This window comes from Papaver somniferum, chromosome 6 (genome assembly GCF_003573695.1).
Source record: "Papaver somniferum cultivar HN1 chromosome 6, ASM357369v1, whole genome shotgun sequence".
Lineage (NCBI taxonomy): Eukaryota > Viridiplantae > Streptophyta > Magnoliopsida > Ranunculales > Papaveraceae > Papaver > Papaver somniferum.
Window position 1 is genome coordinate 49,956,207 of NC_039363.1, and position 16,234 is coordinate 49,972,440.

Here is a 16,234-nt window from a genome sequence, read left to right on the forward strand (position 1 = left end):
TAATCAAAAAGAGATAAGATTGTGTACCGCTCAGGCTTTAGGGAAAGTTTTTTTTTCTTAGGTTTGTTTTTCCTGTCTATCAAATAAAGTAAAGGGTTATTATCGACAATTCTACTCTTTGTAGGGTTTAGAATTGGGCGTCCACGAACCTGTTTAAAGGTTGTGAACCCTACATTCCTTTTTCCTCTCTGATATCTTTTATATCTTGAGACTGCTTAATGAGATTGTGAATTCCACTCACATGAAAACAATTGTTTATAACTGTTCTCTAAGCATCATGTCTTTGGATGGAAAAGATGTTAATATGATTGTTAAGCCATCAATCAAGGAAAAGGAGAAATCTCCAGTAACTCCTTCCTTGAAAAGAAAGAGTAGGAATACAAGAAATCCAAGGGTTGTCCCTTCTAACTCTCGGAAGTTTTCCGATGTTCTTGATGATTTGAAGGAAGTAAGAAAGGAGATTAGTGAAATAAAGGCTTGCGTTTTAAGATCTTTGGAAATTCAGAAGGCCTTGGTTCGACATCATCAGCCAAGACGGTTTGTTGGTATTGACTCCTTCCTCCACGAACCTTATATTCCAATGGTTGTTGACGACAAGGAGTTCGGGAATGATAAGGAATTTATCAAAGATATTGTTGCCTAGTACGTCTTCTTTTTGGTTTAGTTAGAAGAATAACTAGTGCTTGAATAGCAATGATTGTGACTACACATAGCTATTATTTTTCATCTTCTTGATTTTTTTTTTTTAGGTTTATTGGTATTAAATTTTAAAAATATTTGGAGGATGATGGTTTGCAGTATTTAATCTTTATGATATGTTACATTGCAATTTGTTATGGGATATTGGTGTTTACGTCCGTGAAATATGTTGTCCCATATTTTGTTAAAAGTAAAGTCGTTCATGATCGGTATTCATGTATTGATTTAAGGATGAATAGACTTTTGACATATACAAAATTTAAGCCTATATTGTCAATTTTTTGATGGAAGATAGGTTAAAATCTTTTGTGTTCAAGGATTATGTCTATTAAAAATCGTTATGCAAATAGTGATGGAAGATAGAATGAATCCTTGTGTATTCCATAGTATTGATCTTCAGTGATCCATATTTTATGTAATACTGTGAGGCTCCGTAATGTGTCTTAGGTTGAGCACGATACAACCAAGTTGATTGTTGTTTGATTAGCTTTGTTGGTTGTTCCGTAAGGTACTTTATGTTGAGCATTCTTGAACTAAATTAATCATCTTGTTTGGTTATTTAGTTATTGCTCCATAAGTCTTTTTATGTCGAGCAAAACAAATGACAATTAAATTTATTACTTTTGTAATTAGTTTGATTGTGTATTCCAATTAGATTAATTATTGGTTCTCTTGTAATTAATCTAGTTGAGTATTTTCATACTCCGTAAGATTCCTCTTATTCTAAGTATATGAACGACTATACTATTCATTTTTTGATGGGTATGTTAGTCGTATGCTTCATAAGTTCTCTTATGTCGAGCATGATCAATTAAGTTGATCACTTTTGTGTTTAATTTGATTGCGTATTCCGATTAAATTAATCATGGGTTTACTTGTGATTAATTTGATTGAGTTTTTGGATATAGAAAATCATTCTCATGGTTTTTGGCGTCTAATAAAAATCCTTCTTTTCTTTTGAAATTAAGGTCGCTCTTGTTGTTCCCTTGGGAATGACATCAAATGGGGGAGAGTTCTTTTGAACTTGTGCTTAGTGGTCATATCTTGAGGGGTGTGCGGCTGTGGAATTTTAAAGGGGTTATCTTGTATCTTTAAACTCCTTGATGAATGATATTAGCTTCGGCTATATGATTGCATCTAAATTAGATGGTATGTATTTTTTCTTTTAGTCATGAAATGTCTCTTACGGAAATTTCATTATGATCCCGTTCTTGTACCTTTGCCAATTTTATTGACAAAAAGGGAGAGAATTAATATGTAGTTCACACTATAAATACATATGATTTTCGGATCATTGTGTAAGGGGGAGTGGTTTCCATGTGAGATGGAGAATTGACTAAGGGGGAGTGTTACATATCACCATAGTATTATTGTTGAAGTTGTGATACAGTTGGACTTTGAGACTGTGTAATAATACTATGACACTGTATAACAATGATCAATAACGATGTTTTCTCATTGTTATAGCTACGGATCTTCAACAACGGTGATGATAAACTTACAACCTTTGGGATCATTGGAGTACTTGGAAGTGACGAAGATTTCGAGGAATGTTGAAGATTAGACATGTGGAATAGGAGATACTAAAGTTTCTTTATCGTTTTTGTATTCCATATGTATTGACAGTTTTGTCACTAAAATTGACAAAGGGGGATATTGTTAGAGCATTGCTCGGTCGAACACGCATGCGTTGCTATCTCAAGCATGTTTGTTAATGTTAGTGATCAAAACTATAAGTCTTGATTTCTAGTCTACTATAGCTAAGTCTCGTACTAGGATATAAAGTGCAGTTGAGCTCAAGGACTTCATGGCGATTCATCATACAAGAAGAAGAACTACTCAAGGAACCGGTGGAATTTCTCGACGAAAAGGTATGTGAAGACTTGAACTTATCTGTCACTCAAAAGTATATCTACTCTATCTCCTACTTCTTGAGACAAAAAGTCGTACGCTATATACATAGACTTGGATTATACACATTTGGTATTTTGAGCCGAGTATACCTCGCCTATCTATGTCTCGAAATATGTGTTGGTAATTGTTTCGCTTCGACCATGTTTATCTTTACCTAGTGACGAAAGTCATGATATGTTTCAATCACTTTGAAAATTGCTTTGACGAGAAATGGTGTAACAACTATATAACGTCCTCTAAGAATGTTTCAATGGTTGGAATGAGAGTTTAGATTACATAATCATTGATGGACATAAGTATTGTTGTGGAAACTCATATGTGCATAAGTCCTATTCCTTAAACCAAAGTTTGTGAACTTTGTTGAACAAGAGAAACCAGAAGAATGGCTTGTTGCAAGTCCGCGAATTCAGTCCGTGAACTGCCGAACTTCTCATCCCAAGAAATTATGCTGGAGTTGACAAACTCGTTACGTGAGTACCAACCCGCGAACCCAGTCCCCGAACCGGCGGAAAGTCTTTGGCGAGATTTTCTGTTGGAGTTTGTAAACTCTGCCCTGTTGCTTAAGTCCGCGAACCTAGTGTGCAAACTTAAGAAGGTTATATATCTGAAGATGATTTCTGAACTTAAACTTATAAAGACTGAGGAATGCAAGTTACAAACCGTGGCTATTAAGTTCATGAACCGATTCAAGTGAATCAAATAATCTTTGCTTAAATTGTGTCTTGTATAGTACATAAGATTTCCTTGCAATTTAACAACTCTCTAACTAGTTCATTTGAATCACTTGAACTAGTTATGGTGAAGAAGAATAGGGTTATTTGATTTTTGGTACTCAGGTTTTGACCGAAAACTGAGTTTGGTCTAACATTTGTCCATCCTTTCTGTTTGGTCTAAATACCAACGTTGACTTACATTGACTTGGTTAAGTCTAGTTTTAATTACTTAACAGAAGTCAAAGTTTAATGTGGTCAATGCAGGTCAACGTTGGTCTTTAGACCAAACGCATAGGCTGGACAAATGTTAGACCAAACTCAGGTTATGGTCAAAACCTGAGTACCAAAAACCAAATAACCCAGAAGAATATGGTTGGTATGAAATGCTCATATGGCTAACCTATTGGTTAACTATTGTTGAGCCAACAATGTACAAGTTTGGGTACGGTTAACAAACCTAGAAGCGTACATCCATTTCATTTGTGTATAACAAGCTAAGTTTCGATCTAACGGTTGAGAAATATTAACTTGAATCTAAATCAGGTTTTCATTTAACGGTGGATATTGTTTGCTTTGTGACCAAGGCGAAACCCTGATTTGAAAGACTATATAAGGGGACATCTAGCAACTCTGCAAAACTAATCCCCACACCTCACGTGTAATACTAGTTTGCGTGTTAGAGTCGTTTCTCCTTTAACCTTTAGTTTTATTCTTCTAAAACCAGGTAAACGACTTAAAGACTTCATTGAGATTGTGAAGCCAGACCCATACTACTTTTATCGTAGTTGTGTGATCTTATCTTGCATCTTCTATCGTACGAGTACAATCTGATTGATTGGATTGAGATTAATATCTCTGATAGGCAAGATATAAAAAGTAGTCACAAACATTTGTCTCATTTTTTGTGATTCCGTAACATCCTGTTTCAATACCATACAATTAAGATTGTTGTGAGGTGATTGATTTATCTAGGCTGTTCTTCGGGAATATAAGACCGGATTATCAATTGGTTCCTGTTCACCTTGATTATTATCAAAAGACGGAACAAAAACTTTAGGGTTTTTCTGTGGGAGACAGATTGATCCTTTAATAGACTTGTCTGAGTGAGAAAGATTTGTTTATTGTCAAAGCCTGCGATTTTGGGTCGTAGCAACTCTTAGTTGTGGGTGAGATCAGCTAAGGGAATCAAGTGCGTAATATCCTGCTGGGATCAGAGGCGTGGGAGCATAACTGTACTTTGGATCAGTGGGAGACTGATTAGGGTTCAACTACAGTCCAGTCCGAAGTTAGCTTGGAGTAGGCTAGTGTCTATAGCGGCTTAATACAGTGTGTGTTCAATCTGGACTAGGTCCCAGATTTTTCTGCATTTGCGGTTTCCTCATTAACAAAATTTCTGGTGTCTGTGTTCTTTCAGTTTCCGCATTATATTGTTTTATCTTTATAATTGAAATAATACAGGTTCTGTGTTAGATCATCAATTAGATTAATACAACCTTTGGTTACTGATTGTCATTGATTTATCCTTGGATATTGGTCTTTGGTACCATCCAAGTTATTCCTTGTATTTGATTAGTACTCGCAGTTTTTGTTTGAGGAAATCAAATCAAGAGAGAGAGATATAAACTCGTTGATGTACTTTTAATTGATTGAGTCTTGTTGATTCTCTTAAAAGTATATTCAAGTTTGTCCATACAGATTGCTAAGCGAAATATTGGGTGGTGTTGTTAGACCCCCGCTTTTTTAGTAGAAACTCTTAGTTATGGGTGAGATCAGCTAAGGTAATCAAGTGCACAGTTTACTGTTGGGATCAGATGCGTAGGAGCATAACTGTACCTTGGATCAGTGGGAGACTGATTGGGGTTCAACTACAGTAAAATCCAAAGTTATCTTGGAGTAGGCTAGTGTCTGTAGCGGCTTAATACAATGTGTGTTCAATCTGGACTAGGTCCCGTGGTTTTTCTGTATTTGCGGTTTCCTCGTTAACAAAATTCTGGTGTCTGTGTTATTTCTATTTCCGCATTATATTGTTTATCTTTATAATTGAAATAATACAGTTTGTGCGTTGCAGATCATCAATTAGAATATCCAACCTTTGGTTGTTTATTTAAATTGATTGATCCTTGGATATTGGTCTTTGGTACCATCCAAGTTATTCCTTGTGTTTGATTAAAGAGTCGTTGATTTCTATTAGCTCGAGTAAATCAAAACAAGAGAGAGATATTAACTCCTTGAGATACTTTTGCATAGATTGAGTATGACTGTCTAGTTGATTCTTTGGAAAGTATTTTGGAGTTAGTCCATACATATTTCTAAGCGAAATATTGGGTGGTGTTGTTAGAACCCCGCTTTTTCAATTGGTATCAGAGCAGGCAAACACGTTTAAGACCTTACAAGTATGTGTTTGTAGCGATCTGACTCAATGGACGATAAGTATATATCTGATAATGCAACACCAGTTCAGAGCCACTCACGTGAGTCTCAAAGGGTTGAAACATCTGAGAAAAACTCAAGAACTTGTCCATTGACTAAATCTACTTTCGACTGGAAAATTCTCTTGAGGAACAGTTGGATGATCTTTCAGATGATAGTGATTCAAAAGAAGGACAATGTATTGATGAAGAAGTCTCTTAATATATCAAGCTGTTTGATCGTTCCTTGAAAGAAAAGAAGTCAACAACCTGCTTGAGTAAATACATGAGTCCTCTTTGTCAAGAAAACAGAAAGTTGAGAAAACTCTTTAAAGGATACGACGGTGGATATAAACTCTTACAATCTATCGTTAAAGATCGTGAAGAATATGTACACACAAAAAATATGAATGTGATAATCGTTTTCTAAATCTCTTCGTTTTGAACGAAAGACTTGCAGAAACTGAAGCAAGATATGACTCTCAACAAAAACGTTTTTGCGACAAAGAGCACAGTCTTCTCGCCAAAGAAAAATCCTTGGAGACTGAGCTTGCAGCTGCTCTTAATAAAGTAAAATCACTGGAAGAGAGTCTGAGTAGATTCAATTCTATCTCTACAAAATTATCTTCTATGCTTGGAGCATGTAAAGAACATCGTGATACACGTGGTCTGGGCTATAAAGGAATAGACGCTCCAAAAATTAGTAAGATCAACTTTTTTAAAGCTAGTGATAATTCTCCATGTGAAAAACCTTTAGCAGCTTGCAATGGTCCCAAAAACAAGGATTCTGCTCCTTCTAAATCTGCTCACAAGAGAACATTTAAAAATAATTCCTTTAACTGCTATTACTGCGGGAATAAAGGACATTCTGAGCAAAGATGTCGATATCGGATGAGGAATGAAAAGCTTCATAAGATTCTTACTTGGATGTCTAAAGAAGTCATTAAACCGGTTTTACACATTGTTGGAAAAGGCACTTTAAACACTTAAGGAATGTACTGTGATAAGTCTTTTCTTAGTTGTGTGGTCAAAACAAAAAATGCCTACAATGGAAGAAGGAAGAATAACGAAAGGGTGACTGACCCTGCAAAGTGAAAAAGGCATATGAGAAAGAAAGAAAAGTTGAGTTCCTCATCTCTCTCTGAAGAAAGATGCAAATCCAAGACTTCCGCTCCAGATTTCCTACATATCAACAATCGAGTCTCAGATCAAAGAATCAGTGTAAACAGACTCAAACGGAGCATCAAGAAAACAGTTGACTCAGGTACTCCTAACCCTTTTCTTGATAGAAATTCTTCAGCTATGACGAGTAATGTCTCTCTAAATACCCTTGATAACGGAAAAGAAGAAGTGAATATTGATGAGCAAGATGCTCATCTTTATACACCATGACTGCTTGAAGCTTCATCTTTTTTTATGTAAAAGGTGGATGCTCTTTGTTCTCAAGATGACTCATCTTAGGAAAGTTGTCGGGTTTGTATTAAATTCGTTGTTAAGTTTGTTTTTAAAAAAAAAAAAAAAAAAAAAAAAATTGGTCCTCGTGTTCCTTCATCACTTCTCCGAGTGTCTGTCTCTCGGAAATTATTTGAATAATTGTGCTTCTCCTTTCCCCGGGTCTCACATGTGTGATTGACCAAGTACAAATACCAGACCCACACGAACGTCATAGTTCCTAGGGTTTCTTGGAACACCTTATAAATACAATGTTCCATAAGGTCAAAAGATTCTACTGGACTCTTTCTGTACACAATGGATGGAAGCAACAAGGTTGATGAAGTTGAGAAGGACAATATTCTTGAGTTGACTCCTGTTTCGATAACAAGCTTTCATGTCGTTGATCATGAAAACAAACTACCAGTTCAGATATCATCAGAACTGGTAGGAAATCTTCTTCGAGACTTTGAAGTAGTACGTGAAAAACTCGGTATTGTAACAAGGAATCTTGATTTTCTGAAAAACAAACTGAAGAAGGCAACTGATGAGATCGTCCATGTTCAATTCCTAGTTGCTGACAGAGTTTAGAGTGTTTTAATCATGTTTCTTGTTTTATCTGCCTAATATGTCTTCTTTTTGGTTTAGTGGAATAATAACTAGTGCTTTGAATAGCAATGATTGTGACTACACATAGCTATTATTTTCATCTTCTTGTTTTTTTTTTTTAGGTTTATTGGTTTAAATTCAAAAAATATTTGGAGGATGATGTTATTGCAGTATTAATCTTTATGATTTGATATATTGCAATTTGTTAGGGGATATTGGTGTTTACATCCGTGAACTATGTTTGTCCCATACTTTGTCAAAAGTAAAGTCGTTCGTGTTCGGTACTCACGTACTGGTAAAAGAATGAATGGACTTTTGACAAATACAAAAGTTAAGCCTATATTGTCAAACATTTGATGTAAGATAGTTAAAATCTTTTGTTTTCAAGGATTATGTCTATTAATTGTCGTTTTGCAAATAGTGATTGAAGATAGAATGAATCCTTGTGTATTCCACAGTATTGATCATCCCTGATCCACATTTTTATGTATTACTGTGAGGCTCTGTAATGTATCTTATGTTGAGCATTATACAACCAAGTTGATTTTCTTAGCTTAGTTGTTGTTCCGTGAGATATGTTATGTCGAGCATATTGAACTAAATTAATCATCTTGTTTGGTTATTTAGTTATTGCTCCGTAAGTTTTCTTATGTCGAGCAAAACAAATGACAATTAAATTGATTACTTTTGTGATTAGTTTGGTTGTGTATTCCAATTAGATTAATTATGGTTTCTCTTGTAATTAATCTAGTTGAGTATTTTCGTGTCTCCATAAGTTCTCTTATGTTGAGCATAATCAATTGAATTGATCACTTTTTGTGTTTAATTTGATTGCGTATTCCGATTAAATTAATCATGAGTTTACTTGTGATTAATTTGATTGAGTTTTTGGATATAGGAAATCATTCTCATGGTTTTTTGTGTCCAATAAAAATCCTTATTTTCTTTCGCAATTAAGGTCGCTCTTGTTGTTCCTTCGGGAACGACATCAAATGGGGGAGAGTTTTTTTGAACTTGCGCTTAATGGTCATATCTTGAGGGGTGTGCGGCTGTGGAATTTTAGAGGGGTTATCTTGTATCTTTAAACTCCTTGATGAATGCATTTAGATTTAGCTTTATGATTGCATCTAAATTAGTTGGTATGTATTTTTTCTTTTAGTCATGAAACGTCTCTTTCGGAAATTTCATTATGATCTCATTCTTGTACCTTTGCCAATTTTATTTACAAAAAGGGGGAGAATTAATATGTAGTTCACACTACAAATACATATGGTTTTCGGATCATTGTGTAAGGGGGAGTGGTTTCCATGTGAGATGGAGTAATGACTAAAGGGGAGTGATACATATCACCATAGTATTATTGTTGTAGTTGTGATACAATTGGACTTTGACACTGTGTAATAATACTATGACACTGTATAACAATGATCGAGACCGATGCTTTCTCATTGTTATAGCTACGGATCTTCAAAAACGGTGATGCTAAACTTTCAACCCTTGGGATCATTGGAGTACTTGGAAGTGACGAATATTTCGAGAATTGTTGAAGATTAGGCATGTGGAATAAGAGATACTAAAGTTTCTTTATCTTTTTTGTAATCCATATGTATTGATAGTTTTGTCACTAAAATTGACAAAGGGGGAGATTGTTAGAGCATTGCTCGATCGAACTCGCATGCGTTGCTATCTCAAGCATGTTTGTCAATGTTAGTGATCAAAACTATAAGTCTTGATTTCTAGTCTATTATAGCTAAGTCTCGGACTAGGATAGAAAGTGTAGTTGATCTCAAGGACTTCATGGCGATTCATCATACAAGAAGAAGAACTACTCAAGGAACCGGTGGAACTTATCGACAAAAAGGTATGTGAAGACTTGAAATTATCTGTCACTCAAAAGTCTATCTACTCTATCTCCTACTCTTTGAGACAAGAAGTCGTATGCTATATATACAGACTTGGATTATACACATTTGGTATTTCGAGCCGAGTATAACTCGCCTATCTATATCTCGAAATATGTATTGGTAAGCTTTTCGCTTTAACCGAGTTTATCTTTACCATGTGATGAAAGTCATAATATGTTTCAATCATCTTGAAAATTTCTTTGACGAGAAATGGTGTAACAACTGTATAACGTCCTCTAAGAATGTTTCAATGATTGAAATGAGAGTTTAGATTACATAACCAATGGTGTACATAAGCATTGTTGTGGAAACACATTTATGTATAAGTCCTATTCCTTGAACCAAAGTTTGCGAACTTTGTGGATCAAGAGAACCGGAAGAATGGCGTGAGCCAAGTCCGCGAACTCAGTTTACGAACTGCCGAAGTTATCAAACCCGAGAATTTCTGTTGGAGTTGACAAACTACTTGCGTGAAGCTAAGTCCGTGAACTCAGTCCGCGAACCGGTGAAGTTCTCAAATCCGAGAATTTCTGCTGGAGTTTGTAAACTCTGCCCGGTAACTTAAGTCCGCGAACCTAGTCTGTGAACTTGAGAAGGTTATATATCTTAAGATGATTTCTGAACTTAAACTTAAAAAGACTAAGGAATGCAGTTTGCAAACCGTGGCTATAAAAGTTCATGAAACGATTCAAGTGAATCAAATCATCTTTGCTTCAATTGTGTCTTGTGTAGTACATGAGATTTCCTTGCAATTGAACAACTCTCTAACTGGTTCATTTTGAAGTCATTTGAACTAGTTATGGTGAAGAAGAACATGGTTGATATGAAATGCTCATATGGCTAACCTTTTGGTTAACTGTTGTTGAACCAACAAGTGCATAAGTTGGGGTACGGTTAACAAACCTAAAAGCGTGCATTGTCAAGTGTGTGTAACAAGCTAAGTTTTCAATCTAACGGTTGAGAAATATTAGCTTGAATATAAATAAGGTTTTCATCTAACGGTGAATATTGAATGCTTTGTTACTAAGCTCACATTTATTGCAAACCCTGATTTGAAAGACTATATAAAGGAGACATCTAGTATTGTGCAAAACTAATCCCCACACCTTACATGTGATACTAGTTTGCATACTAGAGTCGGTTCTCCTTTAACCTTTGGTTTTCTTCTTCTAAAACCAGGTTAACGACTTAAAGACTTCATTGGGATTGTGAAGCCAGACCGATACTACTTTTATCGTAGTTGTGTGATCTGATCTTGCATCTTCTATCGTATGAGTATAATCAGATTGATTGGCTTGAGATTGATATCTCCGATAGGAAATACATAAAAAATAATCACAAACATCTTCGTCTCATTGTTTGTGATTCTGCTACATCTTGTTTCCTTACCATACGATTAAGATTGTTGTGAGGTGATTGATAACTCTAGGCTGTTCTTCGGGAATATAAGACTGGATTATCAATTGGTTCATGTTCACCTTGATTATTATCAAAAGACGGAACAAAACCTTTAGGGTTTATCCGTGGGAGACAGATTAATCCTTTGATAAACTTGTCTTTGGGAGACAGATTTGTTTATTGTCAAAGCCTGCGATTTTGGGTCGTAGCAACTCTTAGTTGTGGGTGAGATCAGTGGGAGACTGATTGGGGTTTAACTATAGTCCAGTCCGAAGTTAGCTTGGAGTATGCTAGTGTCTGTAGCGGATTAATACTGTGTGTTCAATCTGGACTAGGTCCCAGGGTTTTTCTGCATTTGCGGTTTCCTCGTTAACAAAATTCTGGTGTCTGTGTTATTTCTATTTCCGCATTATATTGTTTATCTTTATAATTGAAATGATACAGGTTGTGCATTGTAGATCATCAATTATAATATCCAACCTTTGGTTTTTGATTGTCATTAATTAATCCTTGGATATTGGTCTTTGGTACCATCCAAGTTATTCCTTGTGTTTGATTAAAGACTCGTTGATTTCTATTAGCTCGAGTAAATCAAAACAAGAGAGAGATATTAACTCCTTGAGATAATTTTACCTAGATTGAGTCTGACTGTCTAGTTGATTATCTAGAAAGTATTTCGGAGTTAGTCCATACAGATTGCTAAGCGAAATATTGGGTGGTGTTGTTAGAACCCCGCTTTTTCAGATATAAATACGACTAGTAATACTAAGTCTATCAAAATATAAACTAGATCAAGTCGGATCCTAGCCGATCAAGTTTATGGACGAAGCAAATCACGAAGATACAAAATCAATAAGAAAAATCTTTTTGTCTTCAAATTTTAGACATAACAAACTTGATTCCTTACTTATGATCGATCGCGCACAAAACTTAGTCTATTAATGATGGATAATCACAAGTCAAAGTTAATCCCTTTATCTGGTTTGGGTGAAATTATGTAAGAAGAGAAGGCTCTCAAGAATAATTAAACTAGTTGCAATCAAGAGTTAACAACCATTAGTAAATCAAATCAATAATTGAAAACTATAATAATTATACGATTCTAGTTTCCCACCAACTAGACTAGTAGACACTTCTTGATCCCATAGAAGTCTTTAAACTAGCAGATGTAAGAGATTTTTCCTAATTAGGTTACTCACCTCTCCAAGATAGTATTACGAGAATACTATTTGTTAGATCATTGCTCGGTCGAACTCGCATGCGTTGCTATCTCAAGCATGTTTGTCAATGTTAGTGATCAAAACTATAAGTCTTGATTTCTGGTATATTATAGCTAAGTATCGGACTAAGATAGAAAGTGTGGTTGAGCTCAAGGACTACATGGCGATTCAGCATACAAGTACAAGAACTACTCAAGGAACCGGTGGAACTTCTCGACAAAAAGGTATGTGAAGACTTGAACTTATCTATCACTCAAAAGCCTATCTACTCTATCTCCTACTCTTTGAGACAAGAAGTCGTATGGTATATATATAGACTTTGATTATACACATTTGGTATTTCGAGCCGAGTATACCTCGCCTATCTATATCTCGAAATATGAGTTGGTAAGCTTTTCGCTTTAACCAAGTTTATCTTTACCATGTGACGAAAGTCATCATATGTTTCAATCATCTTGAAAATTGCTTTGACGAGAAATGGTGTAACAACTGTATAACGTCCTCTAAGAATGTTTCAATGATTGAAATGAGAGTTTAGATTACATAACCAATGGTGGACACAAGCATTGTTGTGGAAACACATTTATATAAAGTCCTATTTCTTGAACCAAAGTTTGCGAACTTTGTTGATCAAAAGAACCGGAAGAATGGCGTGAGCTAAGTCCGCGAACTCAGTCCGCGAACTGTCGAAGTTATCAAATCCGAGAATTTATGCTATAGTTGACAAACTACTTGCGTGAAGCTAAGTCCGCAAACTCATTCCGCGAACCCAGTCCGCGAACATTGCTTCAATTGTTTCTTGTGTAGTACATGAGATTTCCTTGCAATTGAACAACTATCTAAATAGTTCATTTGAAGTCATTTGAACTAGTTATGGTGAAGAAGAACGTGGTTGATATGGAATGCTCATATGGCTAACCTTTTGGTTAACTATTGTTGAACCAACAAGTGCATACGTTTGGGTACGTTAACAAACCTAGAAGCGTGCATTGTCAAGTGTGTGTAACAAGCTAAGTTTTCGATCTAACGGTTGAGAAATATTAGCTTGAATCTAAATCATGTTTTCATCTAACGGTGGATATTGATTGCTTTGTTACCAAGGTAACTTAATTACAAACCCTGATTTGAAAGACTATATAAGGGGAACTCTAGTATCTGTGCAAAACTAATCCCCACACCTCACGTGTGATACTAGTTTGCGTGCTAGAGTCAGTTCTCCTTTAACCTTTGGTTTTCTTCTTCTAAAACCAGGTTAACGACTTAAAGACTTCATTGGGATTGTGAAGCCAGACCGATACTACTTTTATCGTAGTTGTGTGATCTGATCTTGCATCTTCTATCGTACGAGTACAATCAGATTGATTGGCTTGAGATTGATATCTCCGATGGGCAAGATATAAAAAGTAATCACAAACATCTTCGTCTCATTGTTTGTGATTCCACAACATCTTGTTTCTCTACCATACGATTAAGATTGTTGTGAGGTGATTGATAACTCTAGGCTGTTTTTCGTGAATATAAGACCGGATTATCAATTGGTTCCTGTTCACCTTGATTATTATCAAAATACGGAACAAAACCTTTTAGGGTTTATCTGTGGGAGACCGATTGATCCTTTGATAGACTTGTCTGTGTGAGAAGGATTTGTTTATTATAAAAGCCTGCGATTTTGGGTCGTAGCAACTCTTAGTTGTGGGTGAGACCAGCTAAGGGAATCAAGTGCGCAGTATCCTACTGGGATCAGAGGCGTAGGGAGTACAATTGTACCTTAGATCGGTGGGAGACTGATTGAGGTTCAACTACAGTCCAGTCCGAAGTTATCTTGGAGTATGCTAATTTTTGTAGCGGCTTAATACAGTGTGTGTTCAATCTGGACTAGGTCCCAGGGTTTTTCTGCATTTGCGGTTTCCTCGTTAACAAAATTTCTGGTGTCTGTGTTATTTCTATTCCGCATTATATTGTTTTATCTTTATATTTGAAATGATACAGGTTGTGCGTTTAGATCATCAATTAGAATAATCTAACCTTTGGTTGTTGATTGTCATTGATTGATCCTTGTATATTGGTCTTTGGTACCATCCAAGTTGTTCCTTGTATTTGATTAAAGACTCGCTGATTTATATTAGATCGAGTAAATCAAAACAAGAGAGAGATATTAACTCCTTAAGATACTTTTACCTAGATTGAGTCTGACTGTCTACTTGATTCTATAGAAAGTATTCGGAGTTAGTCCATACAGATTGCTAAGCGAAATATTGGGTGGTGTTGTTAGACCCCCGCTTTTTTCAATTGGTATCAGAGCAGGCAAAAACGTTTAAGACCTTACAAGTCTGTGTTTCTAGCGATCTGACTCTATGGACAGTTGTGATATCTCAGTAAACGTACCACCAGTCTTCGATGGCTCAAACTACCTATGGTGGAAAATTGCTATGCGTAATTTTCTTCAATCACGAGATTTCCAATCATGGGTTTATGTTTTTAATATCTATGAGGTTCCCGTTGTTATAGTTGAAAATGCTACCATGCCTAAAAATATCGGTACATATACTGCTGCTGAGTCGCTTGCTGCAAAGCAAAACTCCGACGGTTTGAATGCCATTACCCCGATCTTCGACACCATGTGGCTTCATGCTCCACGTCTAAAGATGCTTTGGATACTTTAGAAACTGTATTTGAAGGTAACACCAGCGAAAAGGAAGCTAGGCTTCAAAACCTTAACTCCGATTGGGAAAACCTTCATATGGCAGAAGAAGAGTCATTTGATGAATTTTATCACAAAATGTCTGAAGTTGTTAATGCATCATGTTCATTGGGTAGGACTATTCCTGAAAGGGAAATTGTAATGAAGATTCTAAGATCGCTGCCATCTAAATACGAATCTAAGAAACATGCCATCGTTGAGGGAAATAACCTTGATACTCTTTCGCGAAATACGCTTGTCGGGAAGCTTAAAATTTTCGATCGCGAACTTAAATCAAGAGATAAACATCACTTGTCTAGTAGTCATGTTACTACTCCTGATGGAAAATCTCATTGTCCTGAATTGATTGATAAGAAAAATGAGAATTGCTTTGTTTTTACGTTGTCTCGGTTTATACAACAGCTTAAGAAAATTCTTAGACAAAGTAAAAGAAAGTCTCAAAAATAAGTTCGATCAATCAAAAATGAGGATAAGAGAGTTCAGAAAAACTGTACTAGCGAAACTGGTCTCGTATGCTGTAAAAGTGTTCATACTTCCAAAGGTCCAGATACTGAGGTGAATAAGATAACTAAAGCATGGATGAATACTCTTGATTATTGTCCTGAGGATGAAATCTGTGATTGTTCTATTAATCTCTTTGATGAAAATCACAATCGTGATTCTTATACGACATGTCGAATAACTCCGACTGTGTCTCATAAGCGGTGTCAGCAAATGTCACCCGATTATGTATCACTCTCCAGTCATCTTGACAACAAGGGTGATATAGAAAAACACAAGATGCTACCAAAACTCTCGGTTTTCTTGTGTAAAAATCAGGATCATCTTAGCACGAATGATCAAAAGCAGTCCTGGTCTGCTAAACGTTGTGTGCAGAAGAAGAAGAAGAATAAATATCCTGTGAAATCCTTTTTCCCTCAAAAAGTGATTTCTAGAACAGTGCAGGATTTGCGCAAATCAACAATCAAGTTCTTCAAAACTGTGATTAAAATGGAAGAGAATGATGTGCATAACTCTTCTTTCCTAAAGAATAAGCAAAAACTTGGATTAACAAATAATTCCCCCCCTCACGAGATATAGCCCAGTCCCATATTGGATTGGAATGATTATGATCTTTAATCTTGTTATTCATGATTCTTTCGTCTATCCCTTTTAGGCAAGAATCGTGATTTTTGAGAGGGTTGTTTTGGAATGTGTCTATTAATTCTCTAAGAGTATTCGGCTTTTGTTTATTCTC